Source organism: Mobula birostris, chromosome 4 (assembly GCF_030028105.1).
Source record: "Mobula birostris isolate sMobBir1 chromosome 4, sMobBir1.hap1, whole genome shotgun sequence".
Lineage (NCBI taxonomy): Eukaryota > Metazoa > Chordata > Chondrichthyes > Myliobatiformes > Myliobatidae > Mobula > Mobula birostris.
In genome coordinates this window covers 207,606,876-207,624,953 of record NC_092373.1, presented here as the reverse complement: position 1 = coordinate 207,624,953, position 18,078 = coordinate 207,606,876, and the positions used below count along the sequence as shown (strand labels likewise).

The 18,078-nt window shown below is 51.1% G+C and overlaps 1 protein-coding gene across 2 annotated transcripts in view; it reads right to left on the bottom strand.

Moving 5' to 3' along the window:
* LOC140196914 (dynactin subunit 1-like) overlaps window positions 1–18,078 on the bottom strand; it is a 379,455-nt gene that overhangs the window by 261,388 nt on the left and 99,989 nt on the right. The window contains exons 1-2 of one of the 2 annotated variants that reach the window (XM_072256849.1): window positions 17,335–17,467; window positions 14,899–14,975 (exon numbers count right to left, since the gene is read on the bottom strand). The gene's annotated coding sequence lies outside the window, so the exon portion shown is untranslated. Of the gene's footprint in view, window positions 1–14,898; window positions 14,976–17,334; window positions 17,468–18,078 lie in introns of those variants that run through there. The other variant, XM_072256848.1, reaches the window with a different exon arrangement.

Genomic DNA, 18,078 nt, shown 5'->3' with positions numbered 1-18,078 from the left:
ACACAATCCATCACCCCACACTCACACACACCACAATCCATCAACCCACACTCACACACCACAATCCATCACGCCACACTCACACACACCACAATCCATCACCCCACACTCATATACACACACACACAATCCATCACCCCACACTCACACACACCACACAATCCATCACCCTACACCCGCACACACCACACAATTCATCACCCCACACCCACACACACAACAATCCATCACCCCACACCCACACACACCACAATCCATCACCCCACACTCACACACCACAATCCATCACCCCACACTCACGCACCACAATCCATCACACCACACTCATACACCACACAATCCATCACCCCACACTCACACACACCACAATCCATCAACCCACACTCACACACCACAATCCATCACGCCACACTCACACACACCACAATCCATCAGCCAACACTCATACACACACACACAATCCATCACCCCACACTCACACACACCACACAATCCATCACTCGACACCCGCACACACACCACAAGCCATCACCACCTCCAAACACACACACCACAATCCATCACCCCACGCCCGCACACACAACACTATCCATCAACCACACTCACACACACCACAATCCATCACCCCACACCCTCGCACACCACAATCCATCACCCCACACTCACACACACCATAATCCGTCACCCCATACTCACAAAAACCACACAATCCATCACGCCACACTCACAAACGCCACACAATCCATCACCCCACACTCAAACACACCACACACTCACACACACCACAATCCATCACCACACTCCCACACACACCACAATCCATCACCCCACACTCACAAACACCGCAATCCATCACCCCACACTCATAAACACCGCAATCCATCACCCCACACACACACCACAGTCCATCACCGCACACTCACACACACCACACAGTCCATCACCCCACACTCACACACATCACACAGTCCATCACCCCACACTCACACACCACAATCCATCACCCCACACCCGCAAACACCACACAATCCAACACCCCACACTCACACACACAATCCATCACCCCACACTCACAGACACAACAATCCATCACCCCACACTGACACACACCACACAATATCTCACCCCACACTCACACACACAATCCATCACCCCACACTCACAACACACCACAATCCATCACCCCACACTCACAGACAGCAAACAACCCATCACCCCACACTCACACACACAATCCATCACCCCACACTCACACACCACACAATCCATCACCCCACACTCACACACACCACAATCTATCACCCCACACTCACACACACCACAATCCATCGCACACTCCATCACCCCACACCCGCACACACCACACACACAGACCACAATCCATCACCTCACACTCGCACACCACACAATCTATCACACCACACCCGCACACACCACAATCCATCACCACAAACTCACACACCACACAATCCAGCACCCCACACTCACACACCCCACAATCCATCACCCCACACTCACACACCACACAATCCATCACCCCACACCCACACACCACAATCCATCACCCCACACTCACACACCACACAATCCATCACCCCACACTCACACACCCCACAATCCATCACCACAAACTCACACACCCCACAATCCTACACCACACACTCACACACCCCACAATCCATCACCCCACAGTCACAAACACCACAATCCATCACCCCACACTCACACACACCACACAATCCATCACCCCACACTCACACACACAATCCATCACCCCACACTCATACACACCACACAATCCATCACCCCACACTCACACACCACAATCCATCACCCCACACTCACACATACCACAATCCATCACCCCACACCCACACACCACAATCTAGCACCCCACACTCACACACCACAATCCATCACCCCACACTCACACACACCACAATCCATCACCCCACACCCACACACCACAATCCAGCACCCCACAATCACACACCACACAATCCATCACCCCACACAATCCATCACCCCACACTCACACACACCACAATCCATCACCCCACAATCACACACACCACACAATCCATCACCCCACACTCACACACACAATCCATCACCCCACACTCACACACACCACACAATCCATTATCCCACACTCACACACACAACAATCCATCACCCCACACTCACACACCACAATCCATCACCCCACACTCACACACCACAATCCATCACCCCACACTCACACACACCACAATCCATCACCCCACACTCATACACACACACACAATCCATCACCCCACTCACACACCACAATCCATCAACCCACTCACACACCACACAATCCATCACCCCACACTCACACACACCATAATCCGTCACCCCATACTCACAAACACCACACAATTCATCACGCCACACTCACAAACGCCACACAATCCATCACCCCACACTCAAACACTCCACACACTCACACACACCACAATCCATCACCACACACTCAAACACACCACACACTCACACACACCACAATCCATCACCACACTCCCACACACACCACAATCCATCACCCCACACTCACAAACACCGCAATCCATCACCCCACACTCATAAACACCGCAATCCATCACCCCAAACACACACCACAGTCCATCACCGCACACTCACACACACCACACAGTCCATCACCCCACACTCACACACATCACACAGTCCATCACCCCACACTCACACACCACAATCCATCATCCCACACCCGCAAACACCACACAATCCAACACCCCACACTCACACACACAATCCATCACCCCACACTCACACACACCACACAATCCATCACTCCACTCACCACAATCCATCACCCCACACTCAAACACACTACGCAATCCATCACCCCACACTCACAGACACAACAATCCATCACCCCACACTGACACACACCACACAATATCTGACCCCACACTCACACACACAATCCATCACCCCACACTCACAGACAGCAAACAGCCCATCACCTCACACTCACACACACAATCCATCACCCCACACTCACAAACCACTATCCATCACCCCACACCCGCACACACCACACAGTCCAACACCCCACACTCACACACACAATCCATCACCCTACACTCAAAACACACCACACAATCCATCACCCCACACTCACACACATCACACAATCCATCACTCCACACTCACACACACAATCCATCACCACACACCCAAACACACCACACAATCCAGCACCCCACACTCACACACACGACAATCCATCACCCCACACTCACAAACACCATAATCCGTCACCCCATACTCACAAACACCACACACTCACACACACCACAATCCATCACCACACTCCCACACACACCACAATCCATCACCCCACACTAACACCGCAATCCATCACCCCACACTCATAAACACCGCAATCCATCACCCCAAACACACACCACAGTCCATCACCGCACACTCACACACACCACACAGTCCATCACCCCACACTCACACACATCACACAGTCCATCACCCCACACTCACACACCACAATCCATCACCCCACACCCGCAAACACCACACAATCCAACACCCCACACTCACACACACAATCCATCACCCCACACTCACAGACACAACAATCCATCACCCCACACTGACACACAACACACAATATCTCACCCCACACTCACACACACAATCCATCACCCCACACTCACACACACCACAATCCATCACCCCACACTCACAGACAGCAAACAACCCATCACCCCACACTCACACACACAATCCATCACCCCACACTCACACACCACACAATCCATCATCCCACACTCACACACACCACACAATCCATCACTCCACACTCACACACACCACAATCCATCACCCCACACTCACACACACCACAATCCATCACCCCACACTCACACACACCACAATCCATCACACACTCCATCACCCCACACCCACACACACCACAATCCATCACCTCACACTCGCACACCACACAATCCAGCACCCCACATTCACACACCCCACAATCCATCACCCCACACTCACACACCACACAATCCATCACCCCACACCCACACACCACAATCCATCACCCCACACTCACACACCACACAATCCATCACCCCACACTCACACACCCCACAATCCATCACCACAAACTCACACACCACACAATCCTACACCACACACTCACACACCCCACAATCCATCACCCCACAGTCACAAACACCACAATCCATCACCCCACACTCACACACACCACACAATCCATCACCCCACACTCACACACACCACACAATCCATCACCCCACACTCACACACCACAATCCATCACCCCACACTCACACATACCACAATCCATCACCCCACACCCACACACCACAATCTAGCACCCCACACTCACACACCACAATCCATCACCCCACACTCACACACACCACAATCCATCACCCCACACCCACACACCACAATCCAGCACCCCACACTCACACACCACACAATCCATCACCCCACACAATCCATCAGCCCACACTCACAAACACCGTAATCCATCACCCCACACTGACACACACCACAATCCATCACCCCACAATCACACACACCACACAATCCATCACCCCACACTCACACACACAATCCATCACCCCACACTCACAAACACAATCCATCACCCCACACTCATACACACCACAATCCATCACCCCACACTCATACACACCACAATCCATCACCCCACACTCACACACACAATCCATCACCCCACACTCATACACACCACACAATCCATCACCCCACACTCACACACCACAATCCATCACCCCACACTCACACATACCACAATCCATCACCCCACACCCACACACCACAATCTAGCACCCCACACTCACACACCACAATCCATCACCCCACACTCACACACACCACAATCCATCACCCCACACCCACACACCACAATCCAGCACCCCACAATCACACACCACACAATCCATCACCCCACACAATCCATCACCCCACACTCACACACACCACAATCCATCACCCCACAATCACACACACCACACAATCCATCACCCCACACTCACACACACAATCCATCACCCCACACTCACACACACCACACAATCCATTATCCCACACTCACACACACAACAATCCATCACCCCACACTCACACACCACAATCCATCACCCCACACTCACACACCACAATCCATCACCCCACACTCACACACACCACAATCCATCACCCCACACTCATACACACACACACAATCCATCACCCCACTCACACACCACAATCCATCAACCCACTCACACACCACACAATCCATCACCCCACACTCACACACACCATAATCCGTCACCCCATACTCACAAACACCACACAATTCATCACGCCACACTCACAAACGCCACACAATCCATCACCCCACACTCAAACACTCCACACACTCACACACACCACAATCCATCACCACACACTCAAACACACCACACACTCACACACACCACAATCCATCACCACACTCCCACACACACCACAATCCATCACCCCACACTCACAAACACCGCAATCCATCACCCCACACTCATAAACACCGCAATCCATCACCCCAAACACACACCACAGTCCATCACCGCACACTCACACACACCACACAGTCCATCACCCCACACTCACACACATCACACAGTCCATCACCCCACACTCACACACCACAATCCATCATCCCACACCCGCAAACACCACACAATCCAACACCCCACACTCACACACACAATCCATCACCCCACACTCACACACACCACACAATCCATCACTCCACTCACCACAATCCATCACCCCACACTCAAACACACTACGCAATCCATCACCCCACACTCACAGACACAACAATCCATCACCCCACACTGACACACACCACACAATATCTGACCCCACACTCACACACACAATCCATCACCCCACACTCACAGACAGCAAACAGCCCATCACCTCACACTCACACACACAATCCATCACCCCACACTCACAAACCACTATCCATCACCCCACACCCGCACACACCACACAGTCCAACACCCCACACTCACACACACAATCCATCACCCTACACTCAAAACACACCACACAATCCATCACCCCACACTCACACACATCACACAATCCATCACTCCACACTCACACACACAATCCATCACCACACACCCAAACACACCACACAATCCAGCACCCCACACTCACACACACGACAATCCATCACCCCACACTCACAAACACCATAATCCGTCACCCCATACTCACAAACACCACACACTCACACACACCACAATCCATCACCACACTCCCACACACACCACAATCCATCACCCCACACTAACACCGCAATCCATCACCCCACACTCATAAACACCGCAATCCATCACCCCAAACACACACCACAGTCCATCACCGCACACTCACACACACCACACAGTCCATCACCCCACACTCACACACATCACACAGTCCATCACCCCACACTCACACACCACAATCCATCACCCCACACCCGCAAACACCACACAATCCAACACCCCACACTCACACACACAATCCATCACCCCACACTCACAGACACAACAATCCATCACCCCACACTGACACACAACACACAATATCTCACCCCACACTCACACACACAATCCATCACCCCACACTCACACACACCACAATCCATCACCCCACACTCACAGACAGCAAACAACCCATCACCCCACACTCACACACACAATCCATCACCCCACACTCACACACCACACAATCCATCATCCCACACTCACACACACCACACAATCCATCACTCCACACTCACACACACCACAATCCATCACCCCACACTCACACACACCACAATCCATCACCCCACACTCACACACACCACAATCCATCACACACTCCATCACCCCACACCCACACACACCACAATCCATCACCTCACACTCGCACACCACACAATCCAGCACCCCACATTCACACACCCCACAATCCATCACCCCACACTCACACACCACACAATCCATCACCCCACACCCACACACCACAATCCATCACCCCACACTCACACACCACACAATCCATCACCCCACACTCACACACCCCACAATCCATCACCACAAACTCACACACCACACAATCCTACACCACACACTCACACACCCCACAATCCATCACCCCACAGTCACAAACACCACAATCCATCACCCCACACTCACACACACCACACAATCCATCACCCCACACTCACACACACCACACAATCCATCACCCCACACTCACACACCACAATCCATCACCCCACACTCACACATACCACAATCCATCACCCCACACCCACACACCACAATCTAGCACCCCACACTCACACACCACAATCCATCACCCCACACTCACACACACCACAATCCATCACCCCACACCCACACACCACAATCCAGCACCCCACACTCACACACCACACAATCCATCACCCCACACAATCCATCAGCCCACACTCACAAACACCGTAATCCATCACCCCACACTGACACACACCACAATCCATCACCCCACAATCACACACACCACACAATCCATCACCCCACACTCACACACACAATCCATCACCCCACACTCACAAACACAATCCATCACCCCACACTCATACACACCACAATCCATCACCCCACACTCATACACACCACAATCCATCACCCCACACTCACACACACCACACAATCCATTATCCCACACTCACACACACAACAATCCATCACCCCACACTCACCACAATCCATCACCCCACACTCAAACACACCACGCAATCCATCACCCCACACTCACAGACACAACAATCCATCACCCCACACTCACACACCACACAATCCATCACCCCACACTCACCACAATCAATCATCCCACACTCAAACACACCACACAATCCATCATCCCACACTCACAGACACAACAATCCATCACCCCACACTCACACACACCACACAATCCATCACCCCACACTCACCACAATCAATCACCCCACACTCAAACACACCACACAATCCATCACCCCACACTCACAGACACAACAATCCATCACCCCACACTCACAGACAGCAAACAGCCCATCACCTCACACTCACACACACAATCCATCACCCCACACTCACACACCACAATCCATCACCCCACACCCGCACACACCACACAGTCCAACACCCCACACTCACACACACAATCCATCACCCCACACTCAAAACACACCACATAATCCATCACCCCACACTCACACACATCACACAATCCATCACTCCACACTCACACACACCACAATCCATCACCACACACCCAAACACACCACACAATCCATCACCCCACACTCACACACACGACAATCCATCACCCCACACTCACACACACGACAATCCATCACCCCACACTCACACACACCACAATCCATCACACCACACTCACACACACCACAATCCATCACACCACACTCCATCACCCCACACCCACACACACACCACAATCCATCACCTCACACTCACACACCACACAATCTATCACCCCACACTCGCACACACCACAATCCATCACCCCACACCCACACACCACAATCCATCACCCCACACTCACACACCCCACAATCCATCACCACAAACTCACACACCACACAATCCTACACCCCACACTCACACACACCACAATCCATCACCCCACACCCACACACCACAATCCATCACCCCACACTCACACACCACACAATCCATCACCCCACACTCACACACCCCACAATCCATCACTCAACACTCACACACCACAATCCATCACCCCACACTCATACACACCACAATCCATCACCCAACACTCACACACCACAATCTAGCACCCCACACTCACACACCACAATCCATCACCCCACACCCACACACCACAATCCAGCACCCCTCACCCACACACCACAATCAAGCACCCCACTCACACACCACACAATCCATCACCCCACACAATCCATCACCCCACACTCACACACACAATCCATCACCCCACACTCACACACACCACAATCCATCACCCAACAGTCACACACACCACAATGCATCACCCTACACCCGCACACACCACACAATCCATCACCCCACACCCACACAGACAACAATCCATCACCCCACACCCACACACACCACAATCCATCACCCCACACCCACACACACCACAATCCATCACCCCACACTCACACACCACAATCCAGCACCCGACACCCGCACACACACCACAATCCATCACCCCCCCATACACACACACCACAATCCATCACCCCACGCCCGCACACACAACACAATCCATCACCCCACACTCACAAACACCACAATCCATCATCCCACACTCACACACACCACAATCCATCACCCCACACTCACACACACCACAATCCATCACCCCACACTCACACACACCACACAATCCATCACCCCACACTCACAAACACCACAATCCATCATCCCACACTCACACACACCACAATCCATCACCACACACTCACACTCACCACAATCCATCACCCCACACTCACACACACCACACAATCCATCACCCCACACTCACACACCACAATCCATCACCCCACACTCACAAACACCACACAATCCATCACCCCACACTCACACACACCACAATCCATCACCCCACACTCACAAACACCACAATCCATCACCCCACACTCACACACCACAATCCATCACCCCACACTCACACACACCACAATCCATCACCCCACACTCACACACACCACAATCCAACACCCCACACTCACACACACCACACAATCCATCACCTCACACTCGCACACACCACAATCCATCACCCCACACTCACACACACCACACAATCCATCACCCCACACTCACAAACACCACACAATCCATCACCCCACACTCTCACACACCACAATCCATCACCCCACACTCACACACCACACAATCCATCACCCCACAGTCACACACACCAAATAGTCCATCACCCCACACTCACACACACCACAATCCATCACCACACACCCGCACACCACAATCCATCACCCCACACTCACACACCACAATCCATCACCCCACACTCACACACCACACAATCCATCACCCCACACTCACACACACCACAATCCAACACCCCACACTCACACACACCACACAATCCATCACCTCACACTCGCACACACCACAATTCATCACCCCACACTCACACACACCACACAATCCATCACCCCACACTCACACACACCACACAATCCACCACCCCACACTCACATACCACAATCCATCACCCCACACTCACACACACCACACAATCCATCACCCCACACTCACACACCACAATCCATCACCCCACACTCACAAACACCACACAATCCATCACCCCACACTCACACACACCACAATCCATCACCCCACACTCACACACCATACAATCCATCACCCCACACCCGCACACACAACCCATCACCCCACACTCACACACACCACAACCCATCACCCCACACTCACACACACCACAATCCATCACCCCACACCCACCACACAATCCATCACCCCACACTTTCACACCACACAGTCCATCTCTCCACACTCACACACCACACAATCCATCACCCCACACTCACACACCACAATTCATCACCCCACACTCACAAACACCACAATCCATCACCTCACACCCGCACACACCACACAATCCAACAACCCACACTCACACACACCACAATCCATCACCCCACACTCACACGCCACACAATCCATCACCCCACACTCGCACACACCACACAATGCATCACGCCACACCCACACACATAATCCATTCCCTAACACTCACACACAATCCATCACCTAACACTCACACACAATCCATCACCCCACACCCGCACACACCACAATCCAACACCCCACACTCAGACACCACACAATCCATCACCCCACACTCACTCACCACAATCCATCACCCCACACTCACACACCACAATCCATCACCCGTACTCACACACACCACAATCCATCACCCGTACTCACACACACGACAATCCATCACCCGACACTCACACACCACACAATCCATCACCCCACACCCGCACACACCACAACCCATCACCCCACACTCACACCACAATCCATCAGCCCACACCTGCACACACCACACAATCCATCAGCCCACACCTGCACACACCACACAATCCATCACCCCACACTGACACACACCACACAATCCATCAGCCCACACTCACACACACCACACAATCCATCACTCCACACTCACACACCCCACAATCCATCACCCCACACTCACACACACCACAATCCATCACCCCACACTCACACACCACAATCCATCACCCCACACTCACACACACCACAATCCATCACCCCACAGTCACACACACTACAATCCATCACCCCACACTCACACACACCACAATCCATCACCCCACACTCATGTACACCACACAATCCATCACCCCACACTCACAAACACCACAATCCATCACCCTACACTCATACACACCACAATCCATCACCCCACACTCACACACACCACACAATCCATCACCCCACACTGACACACCACAATCCATCACCCCACACTCATACACACCACACAATCCATCACCACACACTCATACACACCACACAATCCATCACCCCACACTGACACGCCACAATCCATCACCCCACACTCATACATACCACAATGCGTCACCCAACACTCACACACACCACAATCCATCACCCCACACCCACACACCAGAATCAATCACCCCACACTCACACACCACAATCCATCACCCCACACTCACACACACCACAATCCATCACCCCACACTCACACACACCACAATCCATCACCCCACAGTCACACACACCAAATAGTCCATCACCCCACACTCACACACACCACAATCCATCACCACACACCCGCACACCACCATCCATCACCCCACACTCACACACCACAATCCATCACCCCACACTCACACACCACAATCCATCACCCCACTCACACACCACACAATCCATCACCCCACACTCACACACACCACAATCCAACACCCCACACTCACACACACCACACAATCCATCACCTCACACTCACACACACCACAATCCATCACCCCACACTCACACACACCACACAATCCATCACCCCACACTCACACACCACAATCCATCACCCCACTCACACACCACAATCCATCACCCCACACTCACACCACACAATCCATCAACCCCCACACTCACACACTGTAGAATCACATCAAACTCGCACACCGCACAATCCATCACCGCACTCGCACACCGTACAATCACCACACACTTCCACACTGTACAATCAATCACACCAATCACGACTGCACAGTCACACCATACTCACACTGCACAATCAATCACCCCACACTTGCACACCGCACAATCAATCACCGCACATTCTCACAAGGCACAGTTATTAATACCACACTCGCACACTGTACAATCACCTCACTCACACAATCAATCACAGCACATTCTCACAAGGCACAGTTATTAATACCACACTCGCACACTGTACAATCACCTCACTCACACAATCAATCACAGCACATTCTCACAAGGCAGTTATTAATACCACACTCGCACACTGTACAATCACCTCACTCACACAATCAATCACAGCACATTCGTACAGTGCATAATCAATCACACCACCCTCAGACTTGCACAATGCACAATCACCTAGCACTCTCGCACACTGCAAGATCACCCCACACTTGCACTGCACAATAACCCCACACTCGCACATCCACACCACACACGCACACTGGATGATCACACCACATTCGCACACTGCACAATCACCCCACAACTCGATACTGCATTAACAATCATTGCACAATCGCACCACACTCACATACTGCACAATCGCACTATACTAGCAGAGCACAATCATACACATCACACTCACACACTACACAATCAAACCAGACATTCACTGCACAATCACCCCACTTGCACACTACACTGTCACACCACACTCACATATTGCACAATTTATCACACCACACTTGCACACTGCACAATCACCTACACTTACACACTGCACTATCAGCCCACACTTGCACACCTCACAATCACCCCACACTCAATCAATCACAGCACACTCACACTCTGCACAATCACCCATGCTCACACATGGTACAATCAATCACATCACACTCACACACTACACAGTCACACCACACTCTCAAACTGCACAATCATACCACACTCGCACACTACACAATCACACCACACTCAACACTGCACAATCACACCATACTCGCACAGGACACAATCAAACACATCACACTCACACACTACACAAACTAACCAGACTCTCACTGCACAATCACCCTGCTCTTGCGCACAATCACCCTGCTCTTGCACACTACACTCAAATACTGCACAATCCATCACCACACTCGCACACCGTACAATCAATCAGCCCACACTCACACACTGGACAATCACACCACGCTCATACACTGCAGAATTACCACTCACTTGCACACAGCAATCACCCCACTCTCACACACTACATAAAATACTGTATTCCATCTGCCACTTTTTTGCCCATTCTCCCAATTTGTCTAAGTCCTCCAATCGAATCGCTTCCTTAGATCTACCTACCCCTCCACCTATCTCCATATCATCTACAAACTTTGCCACAAAGCCATCAACTCCATTATCCAAATCACTGACAAACAATGTAACAAGTATTAGCCCCAATACCGACCCCTGAGGAACAGCACTAGTCACTGGCAGCCAACCAGAAATGGACACTTTTATTCCCACTCGCTGCCTCCTGCCTGTCAGCCAGTCCACTATCCATGCCAGTATCTTTCCTGCCTGAGGACAGACAGCATCCACAGAGGGAAACGGACAGACAGGGGTCACAGAGGAAAACAAACAGGCAGGGTCACAGAGGGAAACGGACAGGCAGGGGTCACAGAGGGAAACGGACAGACAGGGTCACAGAGGGAAACGGACAGACAGGGGTCACAGAGGGAAACGGACAGGCAGGGGTCACAGAGGGAAACGGACAGGCAGCGTCCACAGAGGGAAACGGACAGACAGGGTCACAGAGGGAAACGGACAGGCAGGGGTCACAGAGGGAAACGGACAGACAGGGGTCACAGAGGGAAACGGACAGACAGGGTCACAGAGGAAAACGGACAGGCAGGGGTCACAGAGGGAAACGGACAGGCAGGGGTCACAGAGGGAAACGGACAGGTAGCGTTCCATCAGGACAGACAGCAGGGCTCATTTCCTGAGGCTGTATAGACAAAACTGAGTAATGAGAAAACTATGACCACATTCACTGGTGTTTCAATATTGATCAGCCAATAAAGTTGTAACAGTAAGTGATGTTAAATTGCTAACAAGAGAGAATCTGCAGATGCTGGAAATCCGAGCAACACACACAAAATGCTGAAGGATCTGAGCAGGACACGCAGCATCCATGGCGAAGAGTACAGTCGACCTTTTGGGCCGAGACCCTTCATCAGGACTGGGAAATGATGAGGAGTGAGTGTAAGAAAGTGAGGTATGGGAGGAAGAACCACAAGGTGATAGGTGAAACCGGGAGGGGTGAAGTAAAGTGCTGGGAAGTTGATTGATGAAAGAGATACAGGTCTGGAGAAAGGAGAGACAACAGAAGGCCATGGAAGAAAGAAAAGCGTAGAGCACCAGAAACGGGAATGGTGGGGGGGGGGGTCATTACCAGAAGAGCACATAAATGAAGACCGTTCATTTGGACTGCAATGAAAGAGGGACGACATCGTCAGTATCTTCAAGGCATTCCTACCTTGTAGAAGTTTCCTGCTCCCCTTGTGAAGTATTGATCCGTGAAAATTTACAAGGATGTTGCCAGGACTTCAGAACCTGAGTTATAGGGAAAGATTGAATATGTTAGAACTTTATTCCCTAGGAAATAGAAGATTGAGTTGAGATTTGATAAAGATATACAAAATTATGAGAGGTATAGACAGGGTACATGCAAGCTGGGTTGGATGGGATTACGAGAGGTCATGGGCTAAGGGTGAAAGGTATAATGTTTAAGGGGGTGGTGAGAGTGTGGAATGAGCTGCCCACAGAAGTGGTTCGATTTCAACATTGAAGGAAAATTTGGACAGTTACACTGATGCAAGGGGTTTGAACGGGCTATGGATCCAGTGCAGGCTGATGGAACTGGGCACATTACTGGTTTGGCACAAACTAGATGAGCCAAAGGGCCTGTTTCTGTGCTGTAGTGCACTATGACTGTAATCTACCTCATATCTCCACCCTTTGGGAAAACTATTCTAACCATCCACCCTAACTATTCCCTCCATTTATTTAGTTACCTCACTCTCCTGCATCCCAGAGAACACAAACATAGGCTCTAATCAAATGGCAAATTTCCCAAGGAATGGCAGGTGGCAGATGAAGTCGGTCCCTGACCCACTACCATCAGGAAGGAGGTGGAAGAGCATCAGGACTATGACTGTCAGCCTGGGTAACATCATCTTCCCCCAGTCTGTGAGACTAATGAATACTCTGCCACCACCGAGATCTCGTCACCAGGAAGACAAGCTGTGTACAGAGTACTGTTAACTTGTGCTGCACTCTACTACCTGCGGTTTGAATTTGATTTTATTAACTTGTCTGCGGTAATATTTTGGTTTGTGTGTCATGTGGGATATATGTATTGTGGTGCACTGTGGTCCAGAGGAACTTTGTTTCGTTTGGTTGTATATATGCAGAATCAGATGGCAATGAACTTGAACTTCTAACACAAACCGAGGTTCTTTGAGAAGTCAAACCATCACTAGTGCAGTGAATGGCAGAGCCCATAGGACTACTGTACAACAGAGAGACCTGGGGTACAGTACATTATTCCGTCAAGTTCACATGCTGTGTGCTGTCTGCAAGAAAGTTGTTTCATTTGGTTGTATTTATGTACAGTCAGACGAAAATAAACTTGAAATTGAACTTGGCCTTGTAGTCTAAACGGCACGCTGGCCTTCATTAGCCAGGACACTGAGTAGAGGAGTTGAGAGCTCGTGAGGCCACACGTGGAGTACTGTGTTCACTTCTGGTCACAACTTGGGAAGGATTTGACAAAGCTAGAGGATACAAGACAGATTCTCTAGAATATGCACTTGAGTCAAGCAAAGAAGCAGGGAGTGTTTTCACTGCCGTGAAGGAGGCCCAAATGTGACATGATATCGAGGCACATAAAATCATCGGAGACAGACAGAGGGGAGGTAGCAGAGCTCGTTCCCGTTCTAGAGGTGCAACAGCATACAGGATCCAATCTTTACAATGAGAGAAAGACAGGTCCTGATAAACCATACGACCAAAAGAAAGAGGAGAACAATTAACACACATCAAAGTTGCTGGTGAACGCAGCAGGCCAGGCAGCATCTGTAGGAAGAGGTGCAGTCGACGTTTCAGGCCGAGGTCCTTCGTCAGGACTAACTGAAGGAAGAGTGAGTAAGGGATTTGAAAGTTGAAGGGGGAGGGGGAGATCCAAAATGATAGGAGAAGACAGGAGGGGGAGGGATAGAGCCAAGAGCTGGACAGGTGATAGGCAAAAGGGGATACGAGAGGATCATGGGACAGGAGGTCCGGGAAGAAAGACAAGGGGGGGGGGGGGGGGACCCAGAGGATGGGCAAGAGGTATATTCAGAGGGACAGAGGGAGAAAAAGGAGAGTGAGAGAAAGAATGTGTGCATAAAAATGAGTAACAGATGGGGTACGAGGGGGAGGTGGGGCCTTAGCGGAAGTTAGAGAAGTCGATGTTCATGCCATCAGGTTGGAGGCTACCCAGACGGAATATAAGGTGTTGTTCCTCCAACCTGAGTGTGGCGTCATCTTTACAGTAGAGGAGGCCGTGGATGGACATGTCAGAATGGGAATGGGATGTGGAATTAAAATGTGTGGCCACTGGGAGATCCTGCTTTCTCTGGCAGACAGAGCGTAGATGTTCAGCAAAGCGGTCTCCCAGTCTGCGTCGGGTCTCACCACTATATAAAAGGCCACATCGGGAGCACCTACGTCTACGCTCTGTCCTCTTGCCCATTCCTCTGGGTAACCCCCCCCCCCCCGTCTTTCTTCCCGGACCTCCTGTCCCATGATCCTCTCGTATCCCCTTTTGCTTATCACCTGTCCAGCTCTTGGCTCTATCCCTCCCCCTCCTGTCTTCTCCTATCATTTTGGATCCCCCCCTCCCCCTCCAACTTTCAAATCCCTTACTCACTCTTCCTTCAGTTAGTCCTGACGAAGGGTCTCGGCCTGAAACGTCGACCTCTTCCTAGAGATGCTGCCTGGCCTGCTGCGTTCACCAGCAACTTTGATGTGTGTTGCTTGAATTTCCAGCATCTGCAGAATTCCTGTTGTTTGAGGAGAACAATTAGGGCATTTGGCCCATTGAGTCTGCTCCGCCATTTCATCATGGCTGATCCAATTTTCCTCTCAGCCCCAATCTCCTGCCTTCCCCTCCCTATCCTGATTGATCAGGGCATGAAGGGATGCAATACCTGATCCATATAGGAGGAATACTGAAAACCTGGCTGAGTGATGTCATAACAACAACCTCTCACAATGTCAGCAAAAACAAGGAGTTCATTACTGACTTCAAGAGGAAGGAAGCAGAGGTCCATGAGCCAGTCCTCATTGGAGGATCAGAGGTGGATTCCGTCAAATTCCTCGGGGTTATTCTTTCAGAGGGTCTCTCCCGGGTCCAGGATATGTGCAATTATGAAGAAAGCACAGGAGTGCCTCTACTTGACTGGGATTTTGCGAAGATTCAGCATGGATGTAAAACTCTGACAGACTCTATAGATGTGCAGTAGAATGTACCTGACTAGCTGATACGGAAACACCAATGAAAAGCCTACAGAGAGTGGTGCACACACGCCAGTCCATCACAGGTAAAGTCCGCCCCGCCATGGAGCACATTTGCAGGGAATGCTGTCACAGGAAAACAGATTCCAGCATCAGA